The sequence below is a fragment of the Rutidosis leptorrhynchoides genome, chromosome 11 (genome assembly GCF_046630445.1).
Source record: "Rutidosis leptorrhynchoides isolate AG116_Rl617_1_P2 chromosome 11, CSIRO_AGI_Rlap_v1, whole genome shotgun sequence".
In the NCBI taxonomy this organism is placed as follows: domain Eukaryota; kingdom Viridiplantae; phylum Streptophyta; class Magnoliopsida; order Asterales; family Asteraceae; genus Rutidosis; species Rutidosis leptorrhynchoides.
The window spans coordinates 237,794,785-237,803,046 of record NC_092343.1 but is presented as its reverse complement, the minus strand read 5'-3'; the positions used below and the strand labels follow the sequence as shown (position 1 = coordinate 237,803,046).

Here is an 8,262-nt window from a genome sequence, read left to right as displayed (position 1 = left end):
GTAGAACAGCTTCAGCATCGGGATTGTTAAGCTGTCAGATCCACTTCGTGTCATTAGAAGACACATGTTTATGATCAAGAAGATCACATACCAATTGAAGTGTAAATAATTCTTCTGAAACTTAGCAGGTGTAACAGAAGTATCTCCACTATTGTAACATCCATGCTATTTAAAGGGGGAATAAGTGTAAGGTTAATAAAGATTAGGGACTAAGATGCAATTTTACCAAACTTAAAATATTAAGTCTGGAAGCTAGATTCAATTACCAGATAAAAAAGAAATTAAAGGGAAAGTCCCTGGGTGTTGTGGGTAGCGACGGTCAAGAGCAAACAGGAGAGGGAGATGTCGATTTTTGATCAAATTGGAGCTAACCACTTTTGTTTTGGTGCAATTGATGTTAGATGAACGCTAGGAGAGGTGCAATTCGGTGTGTTTCTCATCCAAGTAATCATCATCTTCAAGTTGTAGGTAAGAACCCTAATCTTACACAAGTGGGTTTTCTTTGATTATGGTCCATGGTGTTGTTTGGTGTTGGAACTAGCTTATGTATGATGTATAGACATCATGGATGAACTAGGGTTTGGGTAATTGTAACTAAAATTCATGACTTTGTGTTTGTAAATGATGATGATGATGATGATTTATGGTAAAAATTAATCCTTCATAGTGTTATTAATCAAGAGTTAGTGAATTGGTGTTTTGGATAGGGTTATGAGTTAAAAATTGGGTAAATCATGTTAAACCCGTAGCTAAGTAAAAACCGCACAAAACTCGATTTTGTAAAAGTCATATCTTGTAAACCGTTAATCCGTTTGGGGCGTGTGAGTACTTTTCGGAAAGGTCTTTGAATATCCTATCCAATGAATAAGTTTTTGTGGACTGAAAAGGAAATTAACTGGGTCAAAAACTGCTGTAAAGTTGGGGCTGTCCAAACGGTCAAAATGGGTAAAAATTGTATAAAGTGTTATAGTTTGGGATTTTGGGCTTGGTATTAGTTTCAATATTGCTAGGTTGTTGTTTGGGCCTGAATTGCCACTCATAGTGGTAATGAGTCGAGTGTTTCTTGAGTCAAATTGGTCGAAACCTTAATTGGGTTGAAATTAAGTTAGGAGTCACTTATGGTGTCTAGTGGCTTTACGGGCGGGTTTTGTGTTTATGTGTGTGGTAATTAGCTAAATAGAAATATTTAGCTTATTATTTGTGATATAATGTAATAGGTGGATTACATTGACGACTCGTGGAATTCGGATATTGTGTTGCTAGAGATTCCGAGGTGAGTGGAATAATTATATGTAGGTGTATATAATTTATTTGCTTGTGTGTGGGGTGTGGTTAGTGTATCCGTGTGTGAGGTTGCACTATAGTGTTATCCGTGCGCGAGGATTTCACTACCCTTTGTACGATGGGGGCCACATGTGTGTCATGATGTTGGTAGTTTTACTACTTCGTCATGACATGTGCGATGGGTGGGTTGTGGCCGTTGACTCGGTCCACTAACTTCACCTTGGGAGTAACGTTGTATTTGCGCGGTATAACGTTATCAGGAAATGCGAGTACAAGTGGGAAATGCGAGTACCATTCCCTGGTTGTGTGAATATGGATCCATATTGCTTGTATGCGTGTCTGTGTTTATGTTTTAGCATGTTACTTGTTGATTATATGCTAACGGTGATGGTAGCTTGGGGTATGCGTTGATATGCGTTATTATGCGTTGTATGTGTAAGTGGGTGCAAGTAAGTGAATTATATATGTATATGTATAATTATTGCATTCACTAAGCTTTATGTTTACCCCTCGCGTTGTTTATTTTTTTTATAGGTACAGTTGACTTCGAGCTATCTAGTTGCTAGACTAGATATGTAGACGTTGTTTGAGCTCATGGCGGGATGGCTCGTGGCTTATTGGACATGAGTCGGGGATAGATAGTCCCCGTGATCATGCTCTTGGTATCGGTTTGGGTTGTTGAGTCTTAAACCATTCGTAAGGTAATTTGGGTCAAAATTACACTTTTGTGTTATGTAACGGGTCGTGGGTAACCCGATAAATGATTAAACTTGATCAAGCATTTCGTTATATGATTTTGTCGTATGTTAAAGCTTAAACACATTTTAATCTTGGTTGATATGAATGAGTTTAGGTAATTTTTGTGTTGGTATTGAAATGTAAAAAAAAAAAAAATGTTGTCATTTTCTGGAATCGAGTCGAAGTCGTTTCAAGTGGTATCAGAGCATGGTTTAAGGGATCTAGGTTCTTAGTAGTAGAGTATAATTACCTAGACTTAAACCGTATGAATTGTGTGTAATGTGTAATTTTGTGGGGCCTTCTTTCGTGTTTGATGTTATGCCTTAGATTGATAGTCACCTAAGGTATATAGGCTGACTATGAGATTGTGTTTGATGATAGTCACCTTGGTAGTAGGTTGACTTACAGTGGTAATAATATATATATATATATATATATATATATATATATATATATATATATATATATATATATATATATTATATGTTGTATACAGTGTCTTATATATATATATATATATATATATTATATGTTGTATACAGTGTCTTAGGGACGAATTCGAAAATTGGTACTTGGGTGTTTGGAAAGATTGAACGATCAAGTCCACTGGTGGGAACTTGATCATTGGGAGGTACTAGGAGTTTACATGTCTTGTATTGTGTAAATGTTGCGCAAGTTCGGGTAAAGTACTTTTTATGGTCATGTAGAAGTGGTAAAGTACGCAATTGTAATAATGCCTGATCAACATCATTACAATCGCGTATCTTGGCACCAAGCATGACATGTTGAGTACTGACGGATGAACGTGACATGGTTAGGAAACATTTGGTGGTGATTTAGGAGTCATATAATGGTTCCTAGAGTGCGTTGGTCTAAGGTGTTGTGTTTGTTGTCGCCACAGGAGTATAGTAAATCGAGGAGAGTTACGGTAAACATAGACATTTAAGGCGAGTACATATACTCGTAAGATTGGTGCAACCGTAGTCACCCTAAATAGCGGGTGTAATGTCGAGATTTATATGATGAGAGCCTTCTATCATAACTAGGATGACCATTGTTGGTGTGTGACGGAGACTTGGGATCCAGTACTGGGATGCAACGAGTCTCGTGATAGTAGTAAGTATTATGACCTGGTCGAGTGTGTAATTAGGGAATCACGTAGTGACTCCAATCATGAGTCAACCTGAGAGATTGTGTACTAGGGAGTCATTGGGTCATTAACTCGCGGGAGTGAGACCCGTATGACGAGGAATTGTGATAGAACGTAGGTGTGCTAATGAGGCACATAGAGTAATTTTCCTTAAGGAATTCCCTTGTGTTATAATTTTGGCAGTGAGCAAAGGAGTATAAGGCTTGGTATCACCAAGCATCTCGTCTCGTTAGTGATATATAAATGTGTAGTAAGGCTAAATATCTTGGCCTTGGTAAACTTGTGAGGAACGTGCGTTCGATAGAAAGACTGTTAAGCTAGTGCACCGTAATGTTTATCGGGTATGACTATAAGTCATTAAGTGACGAGTTGTAAAAGTAGATTAGTTATTCGCTTAAGTGAGCTATGTAGTTGAGAGTGGTGTTTGTATATACCAAGTTTGATTAAGAGGATGTAAGTAGTGTGAATGTAGCGATTACGCACGTGACAGAGTAGCTTAAGGCATTCTTAGGAGTCTTCCTAAAAATTGATGTTAGATGGTAATCTTCGTGATAGAATAGTTGATAAGAGTGTTAGGTGTAATTGATGAGTTCGGTAAAATTATCTTCACGGACACTATTAAATCTGTAAGGGTGTGCTTGTGTTGAGTTTCAGTTCTGTGAGAAACTCGGCAAGGATATTCGGAAAGGAAGTAGAATAATGATGTGTAATGTAAGCATGTAATGTGAGTACCACCATGTTGAGTGGCGCAATAGGTAACATTGGGTAATATGGAACCCAAAGATCGAGCTCCTAAACCTCGGTAGATGGTGGGGGAGTCCACATAATGCTAGGACAAGTGTCTTTTATGCCTGCTCGTGTATTTTTCGACTCCGATAATGATGTAGTTATTGTCGTGTTTAGATTTTTCTTTTACATGTAAGAAACCTTGAGAAGAGCGGTGGATGACAATGTAGAAGGGTCGGTGTTAATAATTTGACTGTTGTAAGGTCGCACTTGTAAGCATTGTGATAAATTCCTTGTGTGCAATGGATGAATAAAAAAATTAACTATATGGTTGTTGCCATGAACAACCGCGGAACAATGATAGTTGACACGGGTACGGTAAACTAATGATACGGGAATTCTCGTTACTCTTACGTGCTCAGGTTGTAAGATTGAATGGTGAGACGACATAGGACTTGACGGCTAGTTAGGCCGAATAATTTAGTAAGGTGCTTACATTGTAGGTGATGCATTTGCTAATTAGATTAGTCACTTTTTTGCGAGAATGAGTAAATGACTATTAGTAATCTAACGGTCAAGTGAGTAGAAGATCTAGTAGGATCGACTAACGTGTATGACGACTAAGGTCATTGAGTATGTCGATTTTAGGGGTCCGAAGAGAATTTTTGTAAATTTGGTACTTTTGACCAACTATGATAATGCTTAAGTCAGTTGAAAGACTACAAATTTGTGGGATTTTATCATCTTGTCGATGTGGATGTAGAGTTGAACCCTAAGTGGGGGGTTTTACTGCCGCCGAAGAAATATCAGAGTATACAGTTCCAGACCTCGGTAAGAACCTGATATCTTAATGTGGTAGGGTACCGAGCCAGTGATATTGAACTCGATGTCCAGTGTTTCGATCGTTGGGATACAATTTATTGAGTATCAAGTGTGGAGTCAATTGTAGTAGGTGTAATTAAGTATACATCCTCGTAAGATCATCACCATTAATCCATTATGTGAGAGGAGGTTATATTTGATATTGTGATCACTTAGAAATTCTGTAATGGAGATGTGACTGTCACTAGGAATGCTTTTGTATCGTGATTTGGGGATGTCGGGAATCCCCTATGGTGATAAATAGATGATTATGAGTCAGTTGTCGAGGAACTTGCATCTTTTCCTTCTTAGGGAAGCGTCTTCGTTGGAATCTTTAATGGATTACTCCACTATAAGGTCGAGTGTTAGGTGAGGAATTCCAGTTTCGATTGTCTCAAATAGAGACACTCGGTTAGCTATTTGATTTTGGTGTAGATACCTTGAGGGTTATGAGAACCTATTAATAATAGAATGTTGATATCATCCTTAACAGATGGTTAAGGCGAGAGGTCCATCCGGCGTTGGTGTGCATATTGTGGGTCGTGCGGTGGATTTTAGAGGTAGACGAGATGAATATTCATGATTGGTAGAATTCTGGTATAGTGATAGTTTTCACGCTAGTACTGCAGGCCACTTTATGTAGTGGAATGCGAGAGAAAGAGAGAACCTCAGTGTAGTGGAGTTGTGATTGATTAAAAGAAACATAGGTTAACTAAGTTGTTTTGAAATGAATTAAAGATAGACGAAACCGTAGATGTGTAGTTGAAGAGACTATTAGTGTTCCAAGAGGGAAAGTATAGTGATGTATAAGATTTCACCATGGAATAATCCGATTGTGGGGATGAGAAATTTTGGCTCATAGTTTTGGGGACTATTTGAGTCTGACAAGAGTTGGTTGATTAGCGTATCAGTTAAGGTTGCCAAGGAACTTGCGGGGATCCACAATACCTCCTATGTTCCCATATTGTGTCTTCCGAATGAGTAGATGTGTATTTCGTTAGATGATAAGTATATTCAAAATGGAGTATTTGAGGTTTGATTTGATAACTAGTTTGTTAAGTGTAATCGTAACAAAGGAATACTAAATTAGTGTGTTAGCTGAAGTATTAGCGTTCTAATACCTAATTTATGGTAGTGGGGCAGATCACGGGGACGTGATCCAATATAAGTGGGGGAGAGTTGTAACATCCATGATATTTAAAGGGGGCATAAGTGTAAGGTTAATAAAGATTAGGGACTAAGATGCAATTTTACCAAACTTAAAATATTAAGTCTGGAAGCTAGATTCAATTACCAGATAAAAAAGAAATTAAAGGGAAAGTCCCTGGGTGTTGTGGGTAGCGACGGTCAAGAGCAAACGGGAGAGGGAGATGTCGATTTTTGATCAAATTGGAGCTAACCACTTTTGTTTTGGTGCAATTGATGTTAGATGAACGCTAGGAGAGGTGCAATTCGGTGTGTTTCTCATCCAAGTAATCATCATCTTCAAGTTGTAGGTAAGAACCTTAATCTTACACAAGTGGGTTTTCTTTGATTATGGTCCATGGTGTTGTTTGGTGTTGGAACTAGCTCATGTATGATGTATAGACATCATGGATGAACTAGGGTTTGGGTAATCGTAACTAAAATTCATGACTTTGTATTTGTAAATGATGATGATGATGATGATTTATGGTAAAAATTAATCCTTCATAGTGTTATTAATCAAGAGTTAGTGAATTGGTGTTTTGGATAGGGTTATGAGTTAAAAATTGGGTAAATCATGTTAAACCCGCAGCTAAGTAAAAACCGCACAAAACTCGATTTTGTAAAAGTCATATCTTATAAACCGTGACTCCGTTTGGGGCGTGTGAGTACTTTTCGGAAAGGTCTTTGAATATCCTATCCAATGAATAAGTTTTTGTGGACTAAAAAGGAAATTAACTGGGTCAAAAACTGCTGTAAAGTTGGGGCTGTCCAAACGGTCAAAATGGGTAAAAATTGTATAAAGTGTTATAGTTTGGGATTTTGGGCTTGGTATTAGTTTCAATATTGCTAGGTTGTTTTTTGGGCCTGAATTGCCACTCATAGTGGTAATGAGTCGACTGTTTCTTGAGTCAAATTGGTCGAAACCTTAATTGGGTCGAAATTAAGTTAGGAGTCACTTATGGTGTCTAGTGGCTTTACGGGCGGGTTTTGTGTTTATGTGTGTGGTAATTAGCTAAATAGAAATATTTAGCTTATTATTTGTCATATAATGTAATAGGTGGATTACATTGACGACTCGTGGAATTCGGATATTGTGTTGCTAGAGATTCCGAGGTGAGTGGAATAATTATATGTAGGTGTATATAATTTATTTGCTTGTGTGTGGGGTGTGGTTAGTGTATCCGTGCGTGAGGTTCCACTATAGTGTTATCCGTGCGTGAGGATTTCACTACCCTTTGTACGATGGGGGTCACATGTGTGTCATGATGTTGGTAGTTTTACTACTTCGTCATGACATGTGCGATGGGTGGGTTGTGGCCGTTGACTCGGTCCACTAACTTCACCTTGGGAGTAACGTTGTATTTGCGCGGTATAACGTTATCGGGAAATGCGAGTACCGGTGGGAAATGCGAGTACCATTGCCGGGTTGTGTGAATATGGATCCATATTGCTTGTATGCGTGTCTGTGTTTATGTTTTAGCATGTTACTTGTTGATTATATGCTAACGGTGATGGTAGCTTGGGGTATGCGTTGATATGCGTTATTATGCGTTGTATGTGTAAGTGGGTGCAAGTAAGTGAATTATATATGTATATGTATAATTATTGCATTCACTAAGCTTTATGCTTACCCCTCGCGTTGTTTATTTTTTTTTATAGGTACAGTTGACTTCGAGCTATCTAGTTGCTAGACTAGATATGTAGACGTTGTTTGAGCTCATGGCGGGATGGCTCGTGGCTTATTGGACATGATTTGGGGATAGATAGTCCCCGTGATCATGCTCTTGGTATCAGTTTGGGTTGTTGAGTCTTAAACCATTCGTAAGGTAATTTGGGTCAAAATTACACTTTTGTGTTATGTAACGGGTCGTGGGTAACCCGATAAATGATTAAACTTGATCAAGCATTTCGTTGTATGATTTTTTTGTTTGTTAAAGCTTAAACACATTTTAATCTTAGTTGATATGAATGAGTTTGCGTAATTTTTGTGTTGGTATTGAAATGTAAAAAAAAAATGTTGCGTTTTCTGGAATCGAGTCGAAGTCGTTTCAACTATATCCAAGTTGGAAGATGGAGTTCATCATTTGTTGAGTAGAAGGGAATGCAGGAGCATTGTTCACAAGAGGAGGCTGAAATATCCTCCTGAAATCAGCCTTAGTAATCCTCCTTAAACCATTCACACCTCTAAGCTCAAACTCAAATCTAGCAGGTTCTCCTTGTGGATTAGCAGCAGTAGGTTGTGTAGCCTCAACAAATTTGATTGTTCTATATAAAATTATCAAATCTTCCTCAGGTACACTGACAGTATTTCTCAA

The 8,262-nt window shown here is 38.1% G+C and overlaps 2 long non-coding RNA genes across 2 annotated transcripts; both read left to right on the top strand.

Annotated features, from left to right (window-relative positions):
- Positions 1–292: 292 nt before the first annotated feature.
- LOC139876712 (uncharacterized) lies at positions 293–2,064 on the top strand. The gene is made up of 3 exons (XR_011768254.1): positions 293–468; positions 1,218–1,273; positions 1,819–2,064. It is a non-coding gene; the product is annotated as an uncharacterized lncRNA (long non-coding RNA).
- A 770-nt stretch (positions 2,065–2,834) lies between these two features.
- Positions 2,835–7,878, top strand: LOC139876711 (uncharacterized). Its single transcript, XR_011768253.1, has 3 exons — positions 2,835–6,255; positions 7,005–7,060; positions 7,607–7,878. It is a non-coding gene; the product is annotated as an uncharacterized lncRNA (long non-coding RNA).
- Positions 7,879–8,262: the final 384 nt, after the last annotated feature.